Genomic DNA, 25,351 nt, shown 5'->3' on the forward strand with positions numbered 1-25,351 from the left:
GCCTACAGCATGAGAGAGGCATTGGACGTTTTAGAAATTGCTAAGTGGAGTCCTGCGAAGCCCAGGAGATGCTTAGAGCCTGAGAGGGGTGTTTAGGTTTAGAAGTTTGGGAAAGCACCTAATGCCCGAAAGGAGCACTGAAAGGTCTAAAAAAATTCTAGATCTTAAGAATCCCAGTGCTTGAGAGGGGCGCTGAGAAGCCTGAAAGTGGCAATGTCATAGAGAGGTTTAGATGTTTTACAAAGAACTGTGATGAAGTCCCAAGTTTGATGCTAGAGGAATGGACTGGGGTGACCCTAAGGGCTGGAGACCACCACGTGTGTTGTGAGCCTACGGGGAGGATCCCCCCTGCTCCACCGTCCCTCCATAGCCTTTTATAGATTCCCCCCCTTCATGTTGTTCACAACCACCCTAGACAGTAGACAAATGGGTGCCGCAGGGCAGACCGCTAGCCAAGTGCTGAAAACTGCAGCTTCTGTAGTCAACACAACTAATGGCCCGTCACACAGCATGTCAATCCTACAAGAACAACTAAACCTACTTGTACATAAAAAAAGGTCCATACGTCTGGCCCCACGTGCGGATAAAAATGGGGTGGTGAGTAGAAATTACAGGTGCTGTGTGAGTCAGGAGTAGGGAGAATGAGGAGAAATGTAAAGTGTGGCAGTTCATTGAGGAGGGAAGGCAGAGCGCCCAGTGTGTGGAGCGAGATAGGGCAGCACAGGTGTAAAGAAGAGTAGGCACAGAGAAAAATCCAAGGTGGAGAGATCTAGAGGGATGGGCAGCTATCGAAGAACCAATAAAGGAGAGTTCAGAGGTCATGTGGAGAGGGTGGGGTGAAGGAAAAAGCAGCATGGCAGAGCGGCGAGGAGGAACAAAAAGAGGAAACCAGAAACGGAGGCAATGAGGAACAATGAAAAGGGAGGAGAGGTGAAAGGAGAGAGTAGCTGGAAGTTCCCCAAATCCCACCCTTAAGCAGAATCATTGAGTGATGGAGTCAGGTTACAACTGAAGCAGCACCCGAAAATTAACGTGGCGGGAAAGGTGTGTTAGTCCTCCAGCCCAATGCCAGCGAGTGCCTCACATCCAATCCACATCAAGATGACCCATGGTACCCGGTGGACTAACTGGATACTCTGACAAGGCTGCTCCAAGACAGGAAAAGCCATTGGAGGAACAAGAAAGGTGTGAGGGGCCACTTAAGATCCCAAAGAGAGTGATGGTTAAATGCTTGCTGCAGTTGATTTTTCTCCTCCTTTCCTCCCTAGCGCCATGATACGTTTGGGTGACCATGCGCTTAATAGGTTTGAACAACATTAACATGCTTTACTGCTGAGAAGGCACATTTATTGAGGGGCAAGAGGGCGGAGCACGGCCCCAAGAGAAGATGATGCACTCACACCCATGCCAATACCCCACCCCTGCGGGCGCAATCACATCTAGTTCCTATCCAATAATGTAGGTAGACAGACTCAGAGGCGTCTAACAAGTGGGGCCTGAAGCTATGGAGTTGGGCCCGCCACAGTGACATTAAGCGGTGCCGAGTGGGCATTAACAGATTTTGGGTGGGCATGGGCCGCTCAGGCCCTACCCTGTCTACGCCTCTGGTTCAGAGTGGTTTGTGATCGCTCAGCTGTGACAGAGCCTGGAGCCTGAGATGGGCAGAGTCCAGACAGATGCGTAAAGCCTCAAGGGGGAGGGGCTCAGGGGTGGGGGGAGCGGGAAGTTTCAAAAAGCCTAGAACCTGCACTTAATCCTTAAGGTGAACACAAACCCGAGAATGACTGAAAATTGTTTAAAGCATTAGGAATCCAGGTAGGGGCATTGAGGAAGGAGTAAAGAGGTAGAAGACAGACTCGGGTTTTTCATTGCTATAGAATTATGTATTCTAACTATATGTGAGAACCTTTGTCTTATAGACTGAAGACAGACAAAGAACATAAGCCCTTGTATTATTAACACCACTGTGCCACACCACCTTGTCCCCGTAATATAAAGATTACATAATGGGTAACGTGTATTATGGTCCATTATATCCTTGTGTGGTTCGATAACAAAGCACAGTTGACTAGACCTACTGCGTAAGAGCATCACTTGAGTATACCACTGCCTCAATGCCCTTTCCAGCCTAAAAAGCACAGGAGTCTCATCGCCTGGCCCCATAGAAGGAAAACACCCTACCCAAGTTTCCCCTTCCTGCTGCCATCATACAGGAGCCTCCCGCGACCCCAATACGACCTCATTATCCCATATGGTGGGCTGACAGAGCCCAGAAAGAGAATCCCAGTAATTAGGCTGTGTGCCTCAATGACCTTTCCAGCCACACAATCAGAGAGCCATTCAAGGCCCAGGTTGTCCATCTGCCAACAAAGGGAAACCATCATGCCAGAATTTCAACTTCCTGCTCCCATCACGGGTTAGGCTGCTGGGCCTCCCACTAACTCATTGGTCCAGAGAGTTAGCGGACTACCTCTCGGACCAAGCCTCCACTTCAGCCTAAAGGGGTGGGAGGGGGCGGGGGTGCATGCTTGCCTGTTGACCGGCTCACCTTGAACCATTTACCAACTCCTACCTATCGGGAAAGATGCTACGGAGGTCCTGGAATCTATTGGCAATTAGCGGGGAGTGGCATGGAAGAAGGTCATCGACCAAAACAGTATTCATGTGGACCTAGGGCATGGGCTCCCCTAAAGTACGGTGGATTTATTTAAGAGCGTTTTCTCTTGAGAGCTCCACTTACCAGGCTGCAGATTGAGCTTTTATAGACTCTCTTTATTGCATTGTAAAGACCAGATGCTACTATTACTGAACTAAGTTGTACTCATTTTAACAACTGTGCATGGATGAAAAGCTGAACGCAATGTGTTAACGTATGGCTTTAAACAGCTAAAATACTGGGTCACAGATGACTGGACTAGCCCTCACATCACATTATAAACGAAACGGGCAAATATATACACAGCTGTTAAGCAAGAAGATCAGGATTGTAGCTTTGCTCTCCCCCACATCCTAACCTGAAGAACACTACAAGTATCAGAATGCAAACTAATGTCAAGAGTAAAAAAAAAAAAAAAATCCCCCCTGCGTTTTGAAAATGTACTGTCAAGAGACACCAACAAAAAAAAAAAACTGACCAGGTTAACGGCTTGCACTGGCATGATGTGAAGATCCAGATTGCACCCCAGGCAGGAAGCATCGTTGGCACCCTCGACACAACAAATGGTATGTTGCATATGTTGTAACTAGGGCACTCCACGAACTAGTTCTATATAAACAACACATTACTGCATTTAAAAAATGTTCCCACTGAACACTCTGCTCTCGTACAAAAGTGAGTCACCCCACCAGAGAAGAGGCAGCCATACCATAGATTGGTGGTGATCACTCTACTCAAGCAAGCTGTGCTGAAGAAGTGTGGGGTCCCCATTTCAAGATAAATGGTCTGAAGCACCGGTGGGGTGCATTGTGCATACATTACAATGGTGACAAAGATGAGGCTAATAGCCGCCGATTATCACGAGATGGCCAGCCACCACAGAGCTTAAACACGAAAAGACCACTGAAGAACTCTAAACCCTTTTGTCAGCAAATGACTGATGTGGCGGAACCAGCGTTCGGAGGCAATGAGCTGATAACACTTCAGTATATCCCGCGAGAACAGCTTTTAACACAAGCGCTGCAAAGCACACATTTAAAGCCCGAGAACGAAAATAGAGAAATGAATATATTGCAAGACTTATGCGTTAGAGATAATTGATATACCCAATAGACCCTTGTGTGTCATGCCAGATTCCTGCCTGCCAAGCCCTGGAATAACAGGCGATAGCGTGCATTTTGCTAGCATTCAACGTGTTGATCCCTGAAGTATGAAGCGTTGAGTCAGGCCATATGCGTTTCAAAGGTGTGACTGCAGGTTGAACTTGGTCGACTGTTAAGCTGTTAATCAACTCTGATCTGAGAGCTTGCTTGTGCTTAAGGCATTGCACAGGTATGACAAGCGGATGCTTTCTGATTAATTGGCGGCAGTGACTCTTATTAGGTGGCTGATAATTTCAGGGTTCACCGACGTGCTCTCAGAATGCAATTGCATTCTGCTCGACTCCTTTGGATGGCAGCCAAGTGGACAGTTTATTCCTGCTTCAGAGGGCAGTATTAACAAAGAACTATTGTGACCCCACACACAAACTTGTGGATAGATTACACAAAACACCCTCTGTGCAGTCTTCAGTTACGGTATGAACCATGTATAAAAATGTACTGGTAAAACCGGTAGTTTAGGTTTTTCTATAGTTAAAAGCTTTTCTGTGTTGCCAATAAGTGCCATCAAATATTTATGCCATTTACCATATAGTCGCATCATATTCCAGACACTCAGATCTTTTGGTGCCTGGGAATATGCTGCCAAAGCCATCATTTGATAGATACCACTATGGTATGCTCAAGTTCTCTGATCAAATCAAATGCATGTATTGGTTCCCTGTGATAATGTCTCCGCAAAAATGTCACCTGGCAAGAAAGTCGCCAAACAATGGCTGTTTTTTGCAGGGACATTGCTATATGGAACATGCGGGGGGACACCACTGCTCCCCTTGACTGATTAAATCATCATGTATAACGTCGCCACAACTTTTTCCCGGCAACATTACGTATGGTGACCATATATAAGGGGACAATTTTAGATACCCATTTATTACCATAATATATGAGATATTGCCATTATGTATGCATTACTCTCACCTCTAGGGGATGTCATCATGCGTTTGCTCAGGTCCTGCTGGCATGCCTGGCTTCACTTGCAAAAATGATAATTACATGTTAACAGGTATTTTACTTACATATTCTAGGTATTGTCATCACTGACCCAGGCATTCGCCATGTCTATGGTCAGATATTGCAATCGCATTCCAGGATAAGAGCTTGCCCGGTATTGCCACAGCATGCCAAGGTTTGCACACCGTTAGCTAAGCATTGTCATCAAACACACATGTATTCAAGTTACACTGGTGCAGAGATTCTGGAATGCCGCGCCTCAGATTCCACAGTTGGCAGCATAGCACCAAGAGCATGACATTGTTCGATCAGACCCACTCCTGCTGCACTGAGCTTGCGGGACCTGCTTCCGTGGCAAGGCACAGTGCTGATGGGTCTCCAGCGCTGCACACAGCGACTCACTGAAAGGGCCTGGAAGTGGGCAGAGTTTCATCTAGGGTGGCCAACTCTTTCATAGTATTTCGCGGGACACTTGCCCACAAGGCGGTGATGAGGTCACAACGTCATTCACGTTTGGACCGCCCCTTTTTAAATTTACATTTTTTTTTAATGGCTCTTAATTCTTGGCTTAATTGAAATGCAAATGGTTTGTCCTTGGGAGGTGATGGTCACGTTTTTTAACTGCAAACATGACCATCACGACCGCAGGAACAAACCATTAGTATTTGAATGAAGCCAGTTGTGGAGCGTTACAGCTCGACTTGCAGGCTCAAAAGAAGCCAGGATGCAGAGCCGCCCTTGGAAAGAAAGCAGCAGGCGGCAGCGCCGTGCTGTGTAAATGGCCACTTCAATGCAGAGTGGCTGTGCTGGAGGCAGGTTGTCTTGACGAACGTCGGGACAACCTGCGCCCCGCCCAGCCACTCTGCAAATGGCTGGACAGAGTCCCTAATTGCGGGACAATCCCGCAAAATCCGGGACAGTTGGCCACCCTAGTTTCATCTGGGCCTGGGCTCCAGGAATCGCTTCCTAGAGAGCACATTTAAAAGCAGCCCAGGGAGCCGAGCACCCCTGCGGGTGGGTGCTGCTTCACGACCCTCACTTCAGCATTTGCTGTGGCAGAATGTCTGGGTGCTGGTCACAGTTGCTCGCACCAATGAAGGAGAGTGCAGCAGGTCTGTGCAGCAAATTTCTGTTCATGCAGAAATCTGTGTGTAACATAACGTAGCACGGCACTGGCAAGATGAGAGCACTACATGTTGCTCTAGTGCTTTAAAATGGGAAGAAAAATGCAGGTACTCAAAGCCAAGAAGCCAGACATTCCAGCTCTGTGCTTTCGGCGCCAGCCTTTTCGGCAGGGCAGCTTGGGCACATGGTTCCTTTTAGGAACACCCCGTTTGCAGGCAATGCCCAGTGAGATTAAATGTGCCAAGGAGCAGAGCTGGGATCCTTTCACACAAACTTCCAGTTTATTATGCGTTGTGTTAAGAAAGTCGCTTTCAGGATATCCCAGATACCAAACTTAACAAAACATGTTTAAAACATGGTCTTCTAAGGGAGAAGAGGAAGGGGCATATTAATAAAGAGTGGAGTATATATTCTCCTCATATCCCACCCCAAAGGAACTTTCTTTACGGCTCCCCTGCCAAGACATTCTAGCTGTCAATGGTAGAATGTTTCGTCGGACCATGAGCATCATTTTTCCATTCTCCGGTGATTACAGGGAGCTTACCGCTCCTCTCTCGTAGATACTCTGACTCAAGGCAAGATAACATGACATTGATTAGAGTGGATAAGCGGTTCATCATGCTAGCATGTTCAAGTCCGGGAGCCTTGTCCCTAAGGTCAATCTCCAATTTGGCTAGGCAGTAAATTTACTTAGGCTTGATGCCCCACTTATTTGTCAAGCCATTACCAAATTAGTACCTTGTATATTTTTCCTTGGCTGGCGACGAGTGCATTTCCTGAGCTACATTTTGCCTAACTGGGTTTGGGGTATCAAATGTAATTGTCTTAAGATAGAATTCCAAAAAAAGAATTCCCAAAGAAATCATATGCTCTGCTAGAACGGTCAATGCCACGTTTTGCTTGTAGAGGGTCCCCTGGTGCACTAGGACCAATCCTTACTATGTTCCTTAAAACTTCATTCTGCACCATGTCCAGCATTGTGCAGTTGGCATGGCCCCATATAACAAGGATGTGCGCATTTTGATTTCCATGACCCTTAAGCATTTATCCAATCTCTTGCCCCCATAATTATAGTAGAAACAGGTCAACCTTCTGAAGCCCGTTTGAGCTTGTTTTAGAATCCTTTTGATACGGTCGGACCAGGAGCAACTCTGATGGAACAGAATTCCTGAATCATTTTAAGTCTTGGCCACTGCAATATTTATTTCCCCTCCAAACTTCTTTTTGGGGTTGCCAAATTGAACTATTTTCAAGGTCAATTCGAGCTTATGCTCCATGAAAAATGTAGCTGCATTATTTAAAGACTCTTGGAGACCCCTGTGTGTTAGATCAAGCAAAGTTGTATCATCGGTGTACAATAAAGCCTCATATTTTGTCCCATTTATAGCTGAGGTGGGGTGGGGGGGTTTGTCCTTGCTAAAGAATTCTAAGGCTCAAAGCAGGGGCGTTGCTAGGGGGGGGGCTATAGCCCCTGATCTTTTGGTTGTAGCCCCGGATAGAATCTCAGGAGCTACAGTCAAAAGACTAGCTAGCCCCCAGTCCCGACAGTTCCAACATCAGCGTAACCCCGGGTCTTTTCCAGACCTAGCAACTCCCCTGGCTCAAAGTCCGACAAAAACAAAGGGGCATCCTTGTCTGAACACTTTCTTTTTTGCATATCAATCTAGCAGAGATCATAGCTAAGTGATATTATTGCCCGGTTTTAGAACTTAATTCGCTAGGAACTGGCGCTGCGTATGAGTTTTCAGTCGAAAAAACGTTCCATCAAAACCAATTTAGAACAGGCACTGCTAATAACAAAGAAACATCTTTTTTTAAAAGTTATTGCACAGGCTTCTTAAAGGAGTCCCTGCTTCATCAAAGGACACCCAGAGGTGAAGCCCACGTAGCAAAGCAGTCTTCTGAGCCTAGTGTGCGGAGAGCACAGTGCATGCATGTATGTATGTCGCTCTTTGTTCTGCAGGGTGGGCCCCGAAGGGGACATTGTGGACACTGCGGGTGGTGGAGAGACGGGAGAGGGCACTGCATTCCCCAGCAAAGGCTGAAGAGGTTTAGTCCTTTAAGTTGCAATAAAGTTAAAATGAAAAGCTTTCATTTTCACCTCGCAACATAGTTTAGTACTGGTCAGGGGAGTTGCTAGGTCTGGAAAAGACCCGGGGCTAAGCTGATGTTGGGACTGGGGGCTAGCTAGTCTTTTGGCTGTAGCTCCTGAGATTCTATCTGGGACTACAACCAAAAGATCAGGGGCTATAGCCCCCTTAGCAACGCCCCTGGTACCGGTTTTCAGGCGTTGAGAAATGCAGGTACTCAAAAATGAGACGTGCAGGTGCAGAGGGCCGGCCCTTTTAAAGCACTGCGTTGCCCAATACATAGCTGGGGGATGTCTCGTGGCCACTGTTGAACACGCTGAAAGCTGAGAAATCTGAGCAGCAGCCGACATCATACACCTGAATTATGACTAATCACGGGCATGATGCGAGTATGAGGAAACAAGTGAGTAAAACAAATACATTATCCATATTTTCTTAGCATGCATTACAGAACAATCGCTGCCAAGTCTTATAGGCCTGGCGTCGTGCCACTTGCAGCGCGATATGCCAGCTGCTCCAACGTATAGTCCTGCAGATCCAGAAATAGCAACAAATGATCAGATATTGCCATTATATGCCAGCAGCGGGCAGTGCCATGTGTGCCCATCTACAGCATACATGCATTCGGATGGTGGGCCCAAATCACTGAGTGCACGTTGATGCACAAAAATAAAAAAAACCTTTGCAATGTTTCGTACCATAGGCACGAGGGATTGTGGGATTCGCTGGGTTCTTCGGTTTATTCAGAGCAGAGTTCAGTGCGCCTGCGGGGCCGGTTATAGCCCGCTCCGGATCAAGCGAGCAAGCACCTCTCCTGCTTGGACAGCAGCCTCCATGGCAAGCTACTCATTACGCAGAGTCTGGTCGTCCATTTCAGACACTTGGCTGGGCGTGTGAGAGGCCTGAAACGTGTAAATTGGGTTTTTCAGCCAGACTGTCGGAAATACTTTGCCCCCTGGCAAGGTGTGGCTTTTTTGTGTTAATTAAAAGCTTTACGCCAACGCCAGTGCTGAAAGTGTCTCGGAGGTATGCAAAAGGTAGCCTCAGGCGAGGAGTGAGTTCAGACAAGGCGACCTGAAACAGGGCGCGAGTCTGGGCGAAAGAGCGCGTGATGAGTTATGACGCAGGTTGCGGGTCCAAGTTCATAAAAAGGCCCCATACATGCTTGATGCAAATGGCCTTCAAGTAATACGACTGGAAGACGGGGTTAAACCTGTAGAGCGATAATACATACAATTGTTATCAGAGGAACATTTTAAGATCCACAAAAAGTAAGCCCTTTTCTTCTACATGTCAAAATAGCAGACATCATGGAAGAAACTAGACAGTTTGAAAGGGTGGTTTTTATTTTGTAACTCGGTGCAATCGTCTTGGAAGACAGCACCTAGGTAGTCAACAGGAGCTGGGCAGGTGGGGGACTGACAATACAAAAAGGGGTTACCTTCAATTCACAGACAATGAAAGGTTTCCAGGCCAAAATAAATAAAAAGGGGAGGTGATGGCCGCAATCTTTTGAACAAACCTTACATTCTGACATGCTCTGTGCAAGTCCGGTGGCCGGGAGCAGTGCTCCTCTACTTCTAAGTTTTACTGTTCCTATACTTTTATTTTAAAAAGAAACTGTTCCGGAATGGTTTCGTTTTAAAATAAAAGTGTAGAAGAAGTTGAAACTTGCACTTACAGTGCACGGCACTGAACGTTCCCCTAAACAGCAGGTGCATGTGTTTGGGAGTTGTATTGTGTGTGGGAGGGGGCGTGGCGATGGGGTTTGTGGGGAGCAGTGCAGGCCAGTAGGGAACATAGTTCCACTATTTCTTTTCATACACTTCGACCAGTGTGCAAGCCTCCAGCCCATTGTTCTTCAGCCTGCCAAGCCAGTACCAAAAAAAGGGGGAAATAAATGCATACTTACGTCCGATGCAGCCCACCTCACCACGTGACGAGGTTTTACCAGACTCGGCAAACCCATTGGTTTTGTGTCCATTGCTTGTCTGCACATCTCATGTGGTGAGGCTTCTCCACTCTGTGTACCCACTTTTTAACGCTTAAGTGTTCTGCACTTTAATCTGTACACTGCACTTTCTGTAACTAGCACCTAGATGCCCATGGGTTTTGTGCACTGAAATAAAAAAGCAAATTTGGCTTGGCCCACCCACAAAGGGTCACATCTGCCTACTATGCTCCTAAGGAGGATCCTATACCAATACAAGATGACAATATGAGACGTGTTAAAGAAGAACACATGGTGAATGCCAACGCCCTGCTTTACTAGACTAGTGTGAGAGCTTTGAGGATTGTGAAGCTCTCTGCTGGGGGTGGGCAGGAGGTCTGGGCACCCCTAGACAGCCATATTTCCTTAATTTCTTTTGAGGGCGGGGCTAGCATGCAGGTCTTGGTACATATTTAAATGGCCAGTGACTTGAAATTTGAGCCAGCCACTTTGCCTGACCTGGCCCAAACCCTGCTTGGCTTGCCCACCTATCCTATCATAAGGAGTCAGGCTTCGCTTTGACTACAATTTAGCTGTGTCCAACGCTGCAGGTTGTGCCCTGCAGCAATTGGGGTGGGCATTGCCACTTAAGTGACAACCCATGAATGCCCTTGCTATTACATGTACTTGTGGGGACATGCATTTTACCTGTACTTTTAGATTGTGCTTGCTAATTAACTGTACTTGTTTTCATCAATTACATAAAATTTTGATTGCTGCCCACTCTGCATCTGCAGTCTAGGTTCTACTCATACCCACCAGGCTCCTACACATCCTCATCCTCCCCTAACCACCATCGCTCCATCCTTCACTCATGCATGCAATACACTCTCCTGCATGGACTTCCCAGTGCTCTCCCCTTATCCCACATCTCCGGAACTACAAATTCAAACTCATCTACTAGGAGCAGCCCCGCCTACTGCCACTACTTCCTGGCAACCCAACAAACGTACTCTTGTGGTATGGAATGCCCAATCTCTTTGACTCCCACCACCTCAATTACTCTTCCATGGTTATCATGGAGAGATGTATTCCTCAACGCAGGGTGCAAAAATTCTAGTAAGCTACTAGGCAAAAAGTCACTTGCCACCTCAATTCTATACATACACAGAGCACACCATTTCTTATTCGCAAGGAGTGAAATATCACTAGCCAATGGCTAGCAGCGTGTGCAAATTGTGCACCCTGTGCCGAACAATACAGAGTCATTCTTGCAGCCTTGCACACCGATTCTCCTATTGTCTCCCAGTATATTCACTCAACTAAGAAAGGAGGTGGGTTTTCGTCATAAGCGAAGCCCGCTTAGCCACCATCCTTCCTTTGAGCACATTGCTGTGCATCTTCTTACACAAACCCCTCCAACATCATCTGCATTTTCTGCTCCGTGGCACGCTCAACCTCGTCTTCCACGATGTTGTCCTCATCCTCGATTCTCCATCTACCAATGCTCCAGCTATACTCATGGGAGACTTCAATTTCCCGAACATGAACATCAACCTCTGGTGCACTGCACTTTCTAACCATTATGGCTGTCCTGCATAACAGTCACAGCAACCCCCTTGACCAGGTCTACCTATCAACCTCCAACCATTCCTCCATGAACCGCTCTTTTCCTAAACTCTGCCTCACTCACTCCACCGTTTCGTCTACCCTCTTCCACTTTCCTCTATCATTAAAAGATAAATCAAAAACCCAACTATATGGCCCCCGTAATTTGATCAAGTCAGGTATTCCTTTCAAGCTTGTTTTTTTTTTTCACCTTTGGTCAACTCCATTCAATAGGCCATCCTTGACTTCAATACAACAAAATCATCTGCCTTTGACCATCACTATCATGCTTGCTCCTTTACTTCCTCTGGTTCACACTCTCAATCATGGATCTTCCTAGCCACTGAACAATTTAGCATGCATCTCTCTCTGCACAAACCACACTACCATTCTTTCTAGGTCTCTTATTACAATCCCTCCCTTGAGGCTTTCTCCATTGTCCTGAACTCTACCAAGTCAACTCATACTCCGAGGCTATGAATGAACCTTGTCCGTCTCATGACTCCAGTTTCTTCTCCCCTCTTTCAGCTCAGGGCTTTCCCCTGCGACTTCAGAACCAAAATATCAAATTCTTAGCATCCAACTGCCCTTCTTTATGTGCCTCTTCTCTCTACCACCCATAACCACACCATCCCCCCCGTCTATCAGACTTTTCAGTACAGATGAGCTGCGACCCATCCACTGGTCTACCAAACCATTGGTGCTCTCACTGGCCACAACACAGGCACCTAAGGAAATGCCACTCATAACATGCTTCCATCTCCTCTCTTCCAGATTTCCTCTGCAATCTTCTCAGCCTACCTAACAGTCCTACTCATCCAGAAGAATCCTACTTCTGACCCAAACACCCCACCAAATAATTTCCTGTCTCTTCCCCTTCACTATTTAGCCATCCTGGAATCAGTTGTGCTTGACAGGAGTACTACCTATTTGGAGGCCAACATACTCAATGACCCGCTTTAATCTGGTTTCCAGGAGCAGACTATCCAAGGAAACGGCCCGCCCATTTCTCAAACATCCGTACTAAAGCTCAACAAGTTCCTTCTCACTCTTCATCATCCTTGATCTTACTGCCACACTGGGTAAGATCTATCGCTGTGACCTGCTCACCTTGGCTTCCAGAACACCAGCTGACCAATAGCTCCCTCTAAATATACTGGAATACTGGCACATCAGCACCCCTCGAGGGCTGGTCCTTGCTCACCTCCTCTGCACATTTCCTCTTGGCAAACTCCTCTCATGCAACTTTTCATATGTTTTTGGCAAGGATTCTCAAATATTTTTGCTACTTTATCCCCCTTCCCAACCCCCCTGAGGTATCCCCTTCAAGTCTCACTTCCACACCTCAATCATCGACAACCAGCCATCCATTCCTTCCTGCGAATCACTCCTCGTAAAAGTATTCCCCCCCCCCTCATTCTCCCACAGCTTCCTAATCATCTACAGACCTCCTGGCTATGATAGACATTTCTCAAACAACCTCTGTGACTCCATTGCCACCCTCCAACTAAACCATCCCAACCTCATCCTTCTAGGAGACAAACATATGGCTTGACATCCCCACCAACCCTATGACCCACACTCTGGTCGACGGCCTAGACGCGATTAACCTCCATAGCCACATAAACGGGCCGACTCACTATAAAGGACACTTGAGGCCCTCTTCAGCTCCCACAACCTGATACATCTAAACCCCCCCAACCCCTATCATCTGGCCCGATCACTTCATTCGTTCACCCAACCAGCTCCCATTAGCCAAACCTGAACCGCCGAATCTACACAAATGCTGGAAGAAACTAAAAATCCTTCCTGACCTAGCAGATGCGCTCCTTCAGTCTCCTCCCCTCCCCTACCCAATGAACTCCTAACCTCCGACGCCTTTGACTCATGGCTCAACACCTCGCTAATCCCACTCACCCCCTCTTGCAAACCATCCGCTTGCCATGGCCTTTTCCCTAGATGGTTCACACCATTAAACAGCTATATAAATCCCTAGAACGCAAATGGTGGAAAGACAAAACAGCCATGAGCAAATCCTCCTTGGCCTGGCACCACCGTCACTACAAGGCTGAAATACGGAAAGCTAAAAAAGGCCCACTACAACTCCCGAATCCTAAAATGGAAAAACCCCAGCCAAGAACTTCACAAAATCATCGCCGAATTCACTAAACTATCAAGTACCACCACCCTTCCCACCCCCTCACAATCATTACACCGCTGTTCTAACCAACAAACTAGCTCTCTTACACCCACCCACCCTATCTGCCATCCCACCGCCTGCGACCGATACCCAACTGACTTCCGACTCCTTCACTCCAATATCAACTGACCAATTTCTCAAACTTCTCTGCCCGCAAACCATCCGGCTCCCCGCTCGACCCCTGCCCAGCCACAACCCTCAAAGAAATCTTCACATCTACCTGCGCAGGAGAACACGCAAGAACCATCATAAACGACTCCCTCTCAGGAATCTTTCCCGATGCGTTCAAAACTGCTCATGTCAAGCCTCTCCTAAAAAAACCTTCCCTCGACCCTCTCGAGCCCAAAGACTACCTCCCCATCTCAAACACCAGGTTCCTTGCCAAACTCATTGACCGAACCGCCTACACCCAAATAAATGCCTTTGTCAAAGCCAACAATCTCCTAGACCCCGCTCAATCAGGTTTCAGAGCCCGACACAGAACAAAACCACCAATTGGGATGACCTTAAAAACACTGCGGATTCTGCGGGATGCGCCGCACTAACCTCCACCTTCGACACAATCAACCACTCAATCTTCCTTGACCACCTCCACTCCCTGGGAATCTGTGGAATCGCTCAGCATTCTTCCCCGACAATAGGAAGAAAATAACCCTACTCTCCACCCATGCTTCCCCACACCCAACACTGGAGTCCGACAAGGAGCATGCTTATCAGCCCTCCTGTTTAACCTCTATATGTCCACCCTCCCGAGAATAATCCACTCACACAATATCCTGTGCTACAACTACGCCGATGACACAACTAATCCTAAAACTCCTGAATTCAAAACCCAACTGCCAACCAGACCTCGCTTCCTGCCTCCTCGACAGATCATTGGATGAACACAAACCCTCTTGCTAAACCCCTCCAAAACTGAAATCATGGTATGTGGCAACACAGAACTTCTTCCGCACCCACTACCCTGGCCATCTGCCATGGGCAATTGCCCCAACACCCTAAAATTCAGTTAAAAAAAACCTTGGATGCACCCTAGACTCAGACCCAACCCTCTCGCTCCAAGTCAACAACGTCTCCAAATCCAGCCACTACCACCTGAAAATTCTTCCATACCTCTCCTTTCCTAACAGACTTGTCGCGGTCCAAGCTATTGTTATGTCAAGACTGGACTATGCTAACCCCCTCCATCTCGGAGTCCATGCGTACCAACTGACTAAACTACAAAGAGCACACAACGCTGCACCCAAACTGCTACTTGCACTTTGCCCAAGAGATCACATCTCCTCAGCCCTCAAAACTCTGCACTGGCTTCTGGTTGCCCGTAGAGTGACCTTAAAAACCTTATGCATCTCCCACCGAGCAATGCTTAAATCCGGACCTCTATCTTCAAGACAAACTAAAACCTAACCAGCCTCCTCGCACTCTAAGATCAAGCACTGCCGGCCTCCTAGTCATACCAAAAACCAACTCAGTCAGGTTTGGTGGATCATCATTCTCAGCCCTGGCCCCCACTCTGTGGAACGCACTTCCACCTCACATCCGACTCACCGAGGACAATTTGTCTTTCCGCAAATTACTGAAAACATGGCTCTTCCGCTAAAATCGACTCCAAACTCAAAATGGATAACACCAATCAATGACCTGAGCCCAAACCTGCTTTATCATAAATTACAATCCAACATCGTGATCCAAGCCAATGTAAATTAAAAACAGACAAACTGAATAGAATGAGTGAAGTGGATGAAAGAAATAACTAGATGAAAGCAGTGAAGCGGATGAAACTAAAGAAAGGGATGAAATCAATAAAATGGAAGACAGGAACAAAGTGGACAAGAAGAATAAACTGGAAGGGATGAGAACATGAGACGGATGCGTGCACGGAATATATAGAGTGCATGGAACTGATACATGGAATGACAAAGTGCATGGAATGAACGAAACTAATGGAATAGATGAATCAAGTGCATGACATAGATGGAATACATGGCATGGACAACGTGCGTAGAACAGATGAAGTGGGTAGAACGGATGAAGTGTGCAGAACGGATGAAGTGTGCAGAACGGATGAAGTGTGCAGAACGGATGACGAGGGTGTAACAGATGAAGTAAGTGGAACCGATGGAATGCACAGATTGGACAAAGTGCATGGACCAGAAGGAATGCATGGAACTGATTGAACAGATGGAATACATAGAGCCGAAAGAGTACATGCGACAGATGGAATGCATTGAACGGATATAGGGCATGGAATGGACAATGTAGAAAATGTGCAAGAATGGAACGGCTGAAGTGCATGGAACAGTGATGAACATGGAATGCTTTAAGCATGAAGGCACTCTCTCATGCACCTACTGAAAACCACCATATCACATCACAACCATTACTCTCTCCTATACACCACCACTCAACTAGAACACAGCGATACTATGACATTCGTTATAGCTGTTCATACCAACACCTGCCACATTCTGCCCATCAACCTAACTATACACAACTGGCTGCACACCTGCCAGCCTTGGCATTCTCCTCAGGCCTAACACAGCCAGAACCAGTCTGGTATCACCCTGCCAGAACGAACACATACTCCTGATCTCCCAATCACCACACCTATCGCTAAGAAGCAGCTATCATACGAGTGCCACACCTGCTGCACACATATCCGGTGTACACACGCACCTTATGACTCTCTCTCTACTGACTTGAACTACGGTTCCCGAAGGCGTTCAACTTACCAGCGCCTTGAGATCATACCAATGGTACATAAGGCGCTATATAAATGCCAAGTAACATAACATAACAAGAAAGCTGGGAATATCTTATGTGTACCTACTGAGGAAGGTCAAAGGAATGTCTGGTTATGAGGAAGGGGGACAATACAGAAGGAAAAGGTGAGAAGAATGAGGGAAAAAAAGGTTTGAAACGATGGGTGGAAGTAAAGGGATAGAAGAAAGTGAGGGAAAGGGGGAGAGGTCAGGAAGGAAAAAGGGGCGAGGAAAGATGGAAGTCAGGGAAAAGGGAGATAAGTGGAAAGAAGATGGAAGAAAGGAAGGAAGGAAAATGCTTGCCACAGAGCCTTGGCTGGACCCCTGCTACTCCTCCACCACCCATGCATGAGGATGTGGTCAGGAAAATGGATTGGGAGTAGAAAAAATGTAGCGGGTGCATATCACCGCACAATGGAGATCCTACCAAAACTCAATGCATGTGCATACAAACCCTTTTCCTGTGCATTGAACACAAATGTCTTTGTATTGTTCGAATAGAAAAAGAGACCGATTTAGAAAGAGCGCTCTGTGACCACAGAGTTTAAGCGTGTGTTTATTGGGGTAAGGGTATGCTCAGGTGGAGAGTGAGGTGGTGGCGGTAGCTGAGGGAGGTTGTTAGGAAAGATTTCATAATTGTATGTAATTTTCCCTCCATGTGGCAACCCCCAAACTTTTTGCTGTTTTACACCCTGATCTAGACTTTGCCAGAGAAGCGCAGCCTTCCGCCGCACTCCTCTGGGCTTTCGCTCAATTCTTATGGGGAAACTGACATGCCCTTAAGACAGTCAGTACTGGGAGACTGTTTCCCTTAGTCCTTTCCTCATGTTGCAGCTTTTGTGCAACATGAAACAAGAGTGCACCGTAACTTACATTACCACGCTCTTGGGTCTCTAGTCATTCCAAAGGCCCTAGAAACTCTCGCTGGATCATGAACTGTGCAAGTGTGTCACGGACGGGACTGGTGGCAGCTATCGTTTCTCTTGTGTTTTGAACCATTTTTTGCCATGTATCCACGCTTACCGCGTTTGGCAAAAATAGGTGGCCTGGCTCCCAAAATGGCCATGCCGTGAGGTTCTTTGTCCTGTCCGCTGACCGTCTTGCCCCTTCACCTTCCCCCAGGTCGAGCCGACCCGGGGCAGTCCTTATTTGGTCATGAACTTTCCCACGAAACAACGCTTTCGCGGGCTTCTGCATGCCTTGTGTGTGCCTCCAGGATGTGGCCTGGGATGTCTGTTCCCAATACACATCCTGGGTGCCAGAGAGTCTAGAGTGTCCTGAATGCCTGGGACCACTGTGGTCCGTGATAGGTCCATGTATGGTGTGAGTGTTTGTGAGCAGATCTCCCATTGGGCCCTCTCCTTTTTGGCGCAAAGGGAACTTTGGATAAAAGGAGGCTGAAAACACCACTACCAGGTTGATCTCCTGAGTTCCCACCGAACAAGGGATAAGGAGCCAAGTATCCTGCAACAAGAAGCTGAGTCGAGGAACCGCTGGTGACCCGCTGAAGGTTTGGCACCCTGAGCCACTGTCCTCCTGCAAGACCCCTCTGTATCTGATCGTCCTAGAAGGTCTGCAAAGGTGCTTCGACTCATTGGAATAGTGGGATCAACTATTCCCGGCACCTTCATCAAACCCTGCAAGTAAGCCTCTTCGGAAGTGTCCCTGGGCCAACCAGTGGGCTGACCAGCCGCAGGACGCTTTGCTCTGTCACCATCGCCGTTTCGAGGAAGCCCTTGAAACTTGGTCTACTGCTTGCTCTGCGTCCACGGCACCCTCACACCGAATTCGTACACTTGGCATTCCCAGGTCTGAAGTGAGACGAGTGCGCCCGGACCAGAGTAAACGCAGTTGCCGTGTTGCCCTGCTGTGGTAACAACCTGTGCACGTCCGCTGCATTTGGGACACCCTCGACCCTGCATCCTGCTACGCAGAATCTACACGGCGTCGAGACGTCCGGATCATCGCAGCTGAACCTGCCAGCAACGGGAACTGAACTGGAGAAGTCTGGGTCTGCCTGCGCCGGGGACCGGTGAGTAGTCCATACCCCAACCGGTGGCCCCTCGCACAGGAACCCGTTTCTTTTCTACCGCTGTTGCAAAATAGCGACTATCCCGCACTCTCACCCTGCCTCTGCCTGTAAACGGAGGCCTTGCTTGAGTAGTGGGGACTTGTTCTGCATCGCTTCATTCACCTTCCTGAACTGCCTGATATCCTTGAAGAGGCCCTCTTTTGTCCATTGGCACCAGCGCGTGCAGGTACCTTTGAGCATAAGGCTCCTCTCTTCGTAGGGCTCGGACTTCCTCCTAGTTAGGTGTATTTCAGATGTCGAACTGGGTCCAATGATTACTTGCACTGCCTGTTTTCCTCCCCATCTATGTAGTTTACATATTACGTGCTCCTAACTCCTGCTCCTAACTCCTTAGACCCCTCGGTCTTGTATATATATTGTATTGATTGTGAGGTGTTGGTTTACTTTAGTATTATTGTGATTCTTTGCTATGGTCGATGTTACAAAGGCCTTGTAATAAATGTGTCTATATTTTTAATATAACACCTGGAGTAATTTGTAAGTGTCCTTGCTTTGTGTGCTCATTGAGGTCTTTCCGTCACCCTCACCCCTCTTGAGACTTAAGTCTTGCCCGCCGCCATCGCTACCCTGATTGGTCTGGCTTGTCCAGAGGTTACCCTGTTCCAAGAAACTAGGCTGGCCTTCTGAACCTCTGCCCCTCCAGGTCAGAGTTCAGAAATCCATCTTAACAGGGGTAGGTGTGAAACTCTGATTTCACAGACATCCCAGCAGCGAGAGGGCGGGGCAGGCAAAGGGATGTGCCATTGTCGCTTAAAATAAATCAGTCTTTTTGGTGGGCAACCAACAAAAAGTGAAATATTACATAGAACATCCACATCAGATCAGAAATATATAGGCAAAAAACAGAAGCCGTCTATTACTGGGTCATATCATAAATTACCATTATAGCACTTCTAATTAGTCAGGAGGATGATCATGTCAAGGCAATGCTGACTTGTGCCTTTTAACTTCTCTGGTAAAAAAAAAAACAGTCCCATTAAAGTGAGTGGATAATACCTATATTTGCAGCACTTTTAGGAGTGGGGGGAATCCAGCATGAAGTGTTAAATATAAAAAAGGAAAATGAAGAGATACAGTAATGTGTAAAATAAGCCATTTCAGCCAAGTCAAGCTTGCCACAAAGCCACCACTAGAAGATCACCTCCCGTTCAGAGCCATTGAGCAATGCATTGTGGGTATGCAATCTTTTAATTCCAGAGAATGGTCTTTGAGGGCAGTCCTATATCCTACATAACTATCGACCCATGACGGATAACTCATATTTATAAGTCGAGAACATGGTTATGATGGAGTGGAGGGTTGAGAGTAATGGCTGTGGTGCTAAACAAAATAAAAAAACGACATGCACTGAATTTGTAGAAGCAAATTCTCCCAGCAGTGGGGGCTGGCAAAAGTAAATAAACACAGCCAGAAAATGAGAAGAGATACTGAAGACGAGATAAGAGGGCCGAGAAATGGGACAAGAGGACGAATAGAAGGAAGGGAGGAGATATGAGAAAGCACAAAAGGGAGAGAGAAAGACACCTCCACTGGGGGACAGAGACAGGGCCGGCTGAAGTTGTATCCGGGTCTCTGGTAGCCGTTTCAAAATTATGTTTGGGATCCCTCTTCCCTACAACTGGGAAAACCAGTCTGAGACACTGTATGTGCATACATAGTAATGGGGAGATAAAGGAATGCAGGGAGGGGATTTGGCCAGGCGGTCATGTTGAGCTGAAACACTAAGGAGGTAAATTTTATAATGGCAAACTTTTGGTTACTGTTTCTCTCATGCGCCCTTATGCTTCGAGAAGAAAAAATCCTCCAGACTCTCCTTCTCTTGATTTTGTAAAGGATGGATATCTTTTATTTAAACAACTTAATTGTTCTCTTTAAGTTGCCCTTTATGATTACACGTGTTTCGACGAACACATCGTCTTTTTGAAATCGGGGCTAATGCTTCCTGTTCTATACTCATATTGCTTTAGTGTGTCTCTATTGTTGATAACGGGTTTGTCATGGGTTAAATCTCTGGCCGCGTGTCAAGGAACAGGACACTAAATAAAAGATATCCATCCATTACAAAATCAAGAGAAGGAGAGTCTGGAGGATTTTTTCTTCTCAAAGCATAAGGGCGCATGAGAGAAACAGTAACCAAAAGTTTGCTTTTGTGTCTTAATGAAAACGGAGTTGAGGGACCGGACCTCCATGGTTACAATCACATGCGACCACGAAAAAGCGAAAAGTCCTAACAAAACAGTGTAGTATCTGGAAATTGTCAGGGCGCTGAGGTTGTTCAAAGGGAAGCCGAAACAAATAAGGTTCCTCGAAAAGTATTTTAATTTTATAATGGGTTGCAGCATAATAAGAACGCGTAAAAGCAAGGCGTAATGCTTTCATGCTTCACTGTACTCATGCTGACTCTAGGTGAAGGATAGATCTCTACTGTGCCGCCATCCTCCCTCGTGTGTGAGCACTTCCTTTCATGCAGGTGCAAAGTGAATGGATTCCTACAGACCCGGCCTCACATTAGTGCCTGCTTATGAACAGGTAGTCCATTGGTAAACGCCGTCTACAAAGCGTAATTTGCAGGCAGAGCGGAGAGAAAAAATAAGCAGTAAAGGCAATATCGCCTTGTTTTAATCTTTACTTTTCCCCGTGGCAAAAGTTGAAAATTGCATTCAGATGACCCTACAGCATGCGCGTACAAACGTTGGTGGGCCCATTGTTTTCAAAATGACGCTGAAAAGGTTATTACACTCTTTGTCACCAAGATCCTAATGTAGTCTAACATTACTGGAAACCTCAAGACAGCCTGAGGGCACGAGCAAAGGCAACCTGTAACATGCACACTGCAGAGCGCACATTTAATGTACTGAATTAAAAAGGTATTCTTCTTAGCAATAACCCAATGACAGAAAATGTAGCAACAAAGGGGAAATGGGATAAGATAGTCATATAAAGGTGTAGACAGAAATAAATATGTTGATAAATAATAGTATAGGGCACAGAGCTCTCAGTGCACAACTCACAAGAGTCCTGTGGCCATGCGTGAGAAGGCCATTCAGTCCCGTTTTGCTTGGCATTCTGGGACTTTTAGTTTTCCAAAATTTCAAACTGGAAAGACAAAACGACGAGTCCCAGGATCCTAAGGGAAAAAGATAGGACTGGCTGCCCATCCCACATGGACACAGGAAAGGAGTGCGCTGTACAGACAAAACAAGAAGAGATGGAGAAAGAGGGCGATGGGAGCGGGTTTGTCATACCCAGCCCTCAGTACCTATAATTCTTATTTTTGTGCATTCGAGTACTTGTCAATGCCTGAAAGCGAGTACTGGTCAGGTGTGCAACGAAACCTACAAGTGAGGGTGCAGCTAACTGGTTATGGGCGGGGTCACTTTAAAAATGGGGTGGGGCAAACTTAAGAGGCTCCCCCCTCCGTTCTACCCCAAGGGTTGTCTGGCAGGGAGCCCATACATCCTATCCCCTTTCGCCACCTGTCCCTCTCCGATCAACCACCACACCTCCCCACCCTCTACACGCCAGAATCAGCTCTTTGGGCCAGACACACTCATTTAAACATACCATTAACCATACAATCGCTCAAGTACATTCGCACCCAACCATCATACACACGAGTTAACATGCAACACCCTCACTGCCAGTTTCAGAAAAGGTTCCCCTCGCCTCTCTCTCTAACAAAAAGCAAGTGAACCCCACTCGGATGTGAAAGAAAACATGTTTGCTTGCATCTGTGGCGAAGGGACTGATGTGTGCATTTCATTTTTGTAAAGCAGTGCAGTGAAGGAAGCCTTTCCTGAAAGTAGCAGCTTTAAAGTTTTGCTGCGTTTGTACAAATACATTCTGCACGAGCACAGTAACTAAAGCCTCTGGTTTTAGCAAAGGCTTCTCTCCCCTCTGAGTAACAAAACGGCCCACCACTCAGCTCAAATTTCAGAGGGGGGCGCGTGGGGCTAGAGCCCAGACAGCTCAATGCCGTTGCGTGCCTGGTACCAGTACTCAACTATTTGCGAGGTGAAAATGAAAACTTGATCAACTTTCAGGACTAAGCTTCTGCAGCATCTGCTAGGGAATGCAACACATACTCCCTCCTCCTCTTTTCACTACCCCGCAAATGTCCCCTTCAGGGCCCACTGTGCACAACAAAAAGAGGGACACACCTGCATCCACTGTGCTCTCAGCACACTACTACACGGAACACCGTTTCTACGTGGGCTTCACCTGTGGGTGTCCTTTGATGACGCAGGGACTGCTTTAGAAAGCCTGGGCAATGACTTTGTTAGAGTGTGTTATTAGCAGTGCCTATTCTAATGTGTAATTGAGTTGTGATGGAACGATTGCCACTAAAGACTCACAAACAGCTGGTATCTTAAGTCATAAAACCTAACAATAATAAAACTCCCCTTATAAAGCTTAGTTTATAACTATGATATCTGCTAGCTTGACACGCAAAAAAGAAAGTAATTTAATATGGATATTAAAACGTGCTTAACACAATGCATAACAACAAACTGGAAGTTTGCTTGAACGGATCTCAGATACGCTGCTTTGCCAGAGTGTGTGCTCCTTGGCACATAATTTAATCTCGCCTAGCATTGCCTGCAAACAGGGTGTGCCTAAAAGGGACCTGTGCCCACGGTGCCACTCCGAAACGGCCGGCGCCAAAAGCCCTGCATGGAATGTTCAGCTTCGTTACTTTGAGAGTACCCGAACTACTTCTCCCCCTCCGCACAGAATGTCCAGCTTCATAGCACCTGTACTTCCCTACACTACAACCCCCCCCCCCCAATTTAAAGCACTGATATAAACCATAGATAAGCCAGTGACAAGTATACAAAGAAGTCAGGACTGAGAAAGGGAAAGAGCCAGACTTCATTTAAGTAAAAAAAAAAAAAAAATAGGGATTTTGAGATGATGTCTAATAAGATGGGACGGAAAGCGAGCGGAGATGCCTCTGGCCCCAGGTAGTCTGCAAAAGTGTCACTGTGTCCACCTAGATATAAGGCACCCCAAATTCAACCCAAACCTCGGCCTCATGCCTTACCTGGCAACGTAAGAGGTGAGCCCCGCTCCGAGGGGGGAGCTCCATGGACGGAGAAAGCACTTCACCACTGCCCCGTTCAGTGCCCAAACCACGGTTTATTTACAAAACACGGGGTCCGCGCTCCTCCTCCTAGTTTATACTTCATAGGGTGGCGCCAATCAGCGCAGGACACGCCCAGCCCACGCTGTCACAGACAACGGGCGTCTTCATGTGTCTCAGGGCGGGAGGTAAACAGCGCCCGGAAGCTACAGCGTGCGGGCACTTGGCACGTGTCGCAGCCTGGCGCTTCCATGTGGGAGTAGGGGGCAGCAGGGCTGCACTCCACATAGAAAGCATCGTTTGAGAAGCACTGACTGGGGTTGTCTTTACCTGTTTTCTAGAACATAAGTTGTATCACGTGCTTAGTGCAAGCGAAGAGAGATACCTGGTTACCGCTGCTCCAATCCAATGCCAGCAGGTGTTGTTTAGTATAAACAGGCAGAGACCAGCTATAAACACTTCACTATTTATGTCTTCCATATCTACTAACAGTTTCATGTTCCTATCACGACAAAAGGCAATTTAGTTTGCTGAGCTTGTATGTTACAAATACAAAAAAATCTAATGCGAAATGTGTGCCATAGGCTAACTTCAAGCAGAGACAACCTGTAAAATCTACACTATTTCGATCCTGTGTAGCAGGCAGACCGTAAACAGTGGAATATGGTATTCGTATGCTTGGTAGTTGCATTGCAGCATACACCAATTGTCAGTACAGGCTCAAGGTACGCTCAGGGGGTCCGGCTGCACAAGGGCATAAGTAAGCCCATTAAACCTCCTCAACCCCCATCCCCGCGTAGCAAATATTGGGAGCCTTGCTTCCAGAACAACAAAACTGAGCCCCCTGCTGTTCTGCATTTGTGGTGGGTGGGGGGGGGGAGGCACACAAATCTTGCACAGGGCGCTGGCAGACCTGGGGCCGGCACTGCCAATTGCATAATGACCTTAGTGTAAGTTAACTGGGACGGATCAGAACCATTGTACTATTTTCATCTTGTGCTGAGAGTAAACAGACTGCAAACAAATCACATTGCGATCGAATCAGGCCTTTAAGTGGGCTGGGACCTGCCGCGGCTGAGCACGGGCAGGCTCCAAAATCACGTTTTGAGGCGGGGCCCTGCCGGGGCTCACTAATCTCCCCTGGCAGCCCCAGCATGACAGCGATTTTTTTCTAAAGCCTGAAGATCTTGCTCGTGTGCGAAATCTTCAGGCTTCAGAAAACAAGCCTTTCATCCATACTGGTGGAGGGAAACTTGAGGCCGCTGGAAGCACAGGCCTTTTTTTCTAAATTCTGAAGCTCCCGCGCATTCGCAGAAGTTTCAGTCTTTAGGAAAAAGGCCTCCCCTTCCTACGGTCTCACCGTTCCAGCCTTAATGGTGATGCTGCCGCGAGGGGCAGCGCCACCATTAAGGCTGAAAAGACGCGGCGCTGTCTCCTGCCAGGCAAGCCTTTAGAGAATAAATGCAGAGATCAGCACTGTTAAGATGGATTTCTGAACTCTGACCTGGTGGGCAGAGGTTGAGAAGGCCAGCCTAGTTTCTTGGAAAAGGACAACCTCTGGACAAGCCAGACCAATCAAGGTAGCTATGGCAGGCGGTCAAGACTAGTTCTCAGGAGGGGTGAGGGTGACGGAAGGACCTCAATGAGCACACAGAGCAAGGACACTTACAAATTACTCCCAGACAGGTGGT

The 25,351-nt window shown here is 47.3% G+C and overlaps 1 long non-coding RNA gene across 1 annotated transcript in view; it reads right to left on the minus strand.

Moving 5' to 3' along the window:
• The window catches only part of LOC138471965 (uncharacterized), a 62,758-nt gene extending 38,840 nt beyond the window's left edge, over positions 1-23,918 (minus strand). Inside the window, exon 1 of the long non-coding RNA XR_011268539.1 lies at positions 23,622-23,918. This is a non-coding gene — a long non-coding RNA (uncharacterized lncRNA). The remainder of the gene's footprint in view (positions 1-23,621) is intronic.
• Between the last annotated feature and the right edge of the window lie 1,433 nt (positions 23,919-25,351).

This window comes from Ambystoma mexicanum, chromosome 8, assembly GCF_040938575.1.
Source record: "Ambystoma mexicanum isolate Mex_15411 chromosome 8, UKY_AmexF1_1, whole genome shotgun sequence".
In the NCBI taxonomy this organism is placed as follows: Eukaryota; Metazoa; Chordata; class Amphibia; order Caudata; family Ambystomatidae; genus Ambystoma; species Ambystoma mexicanum.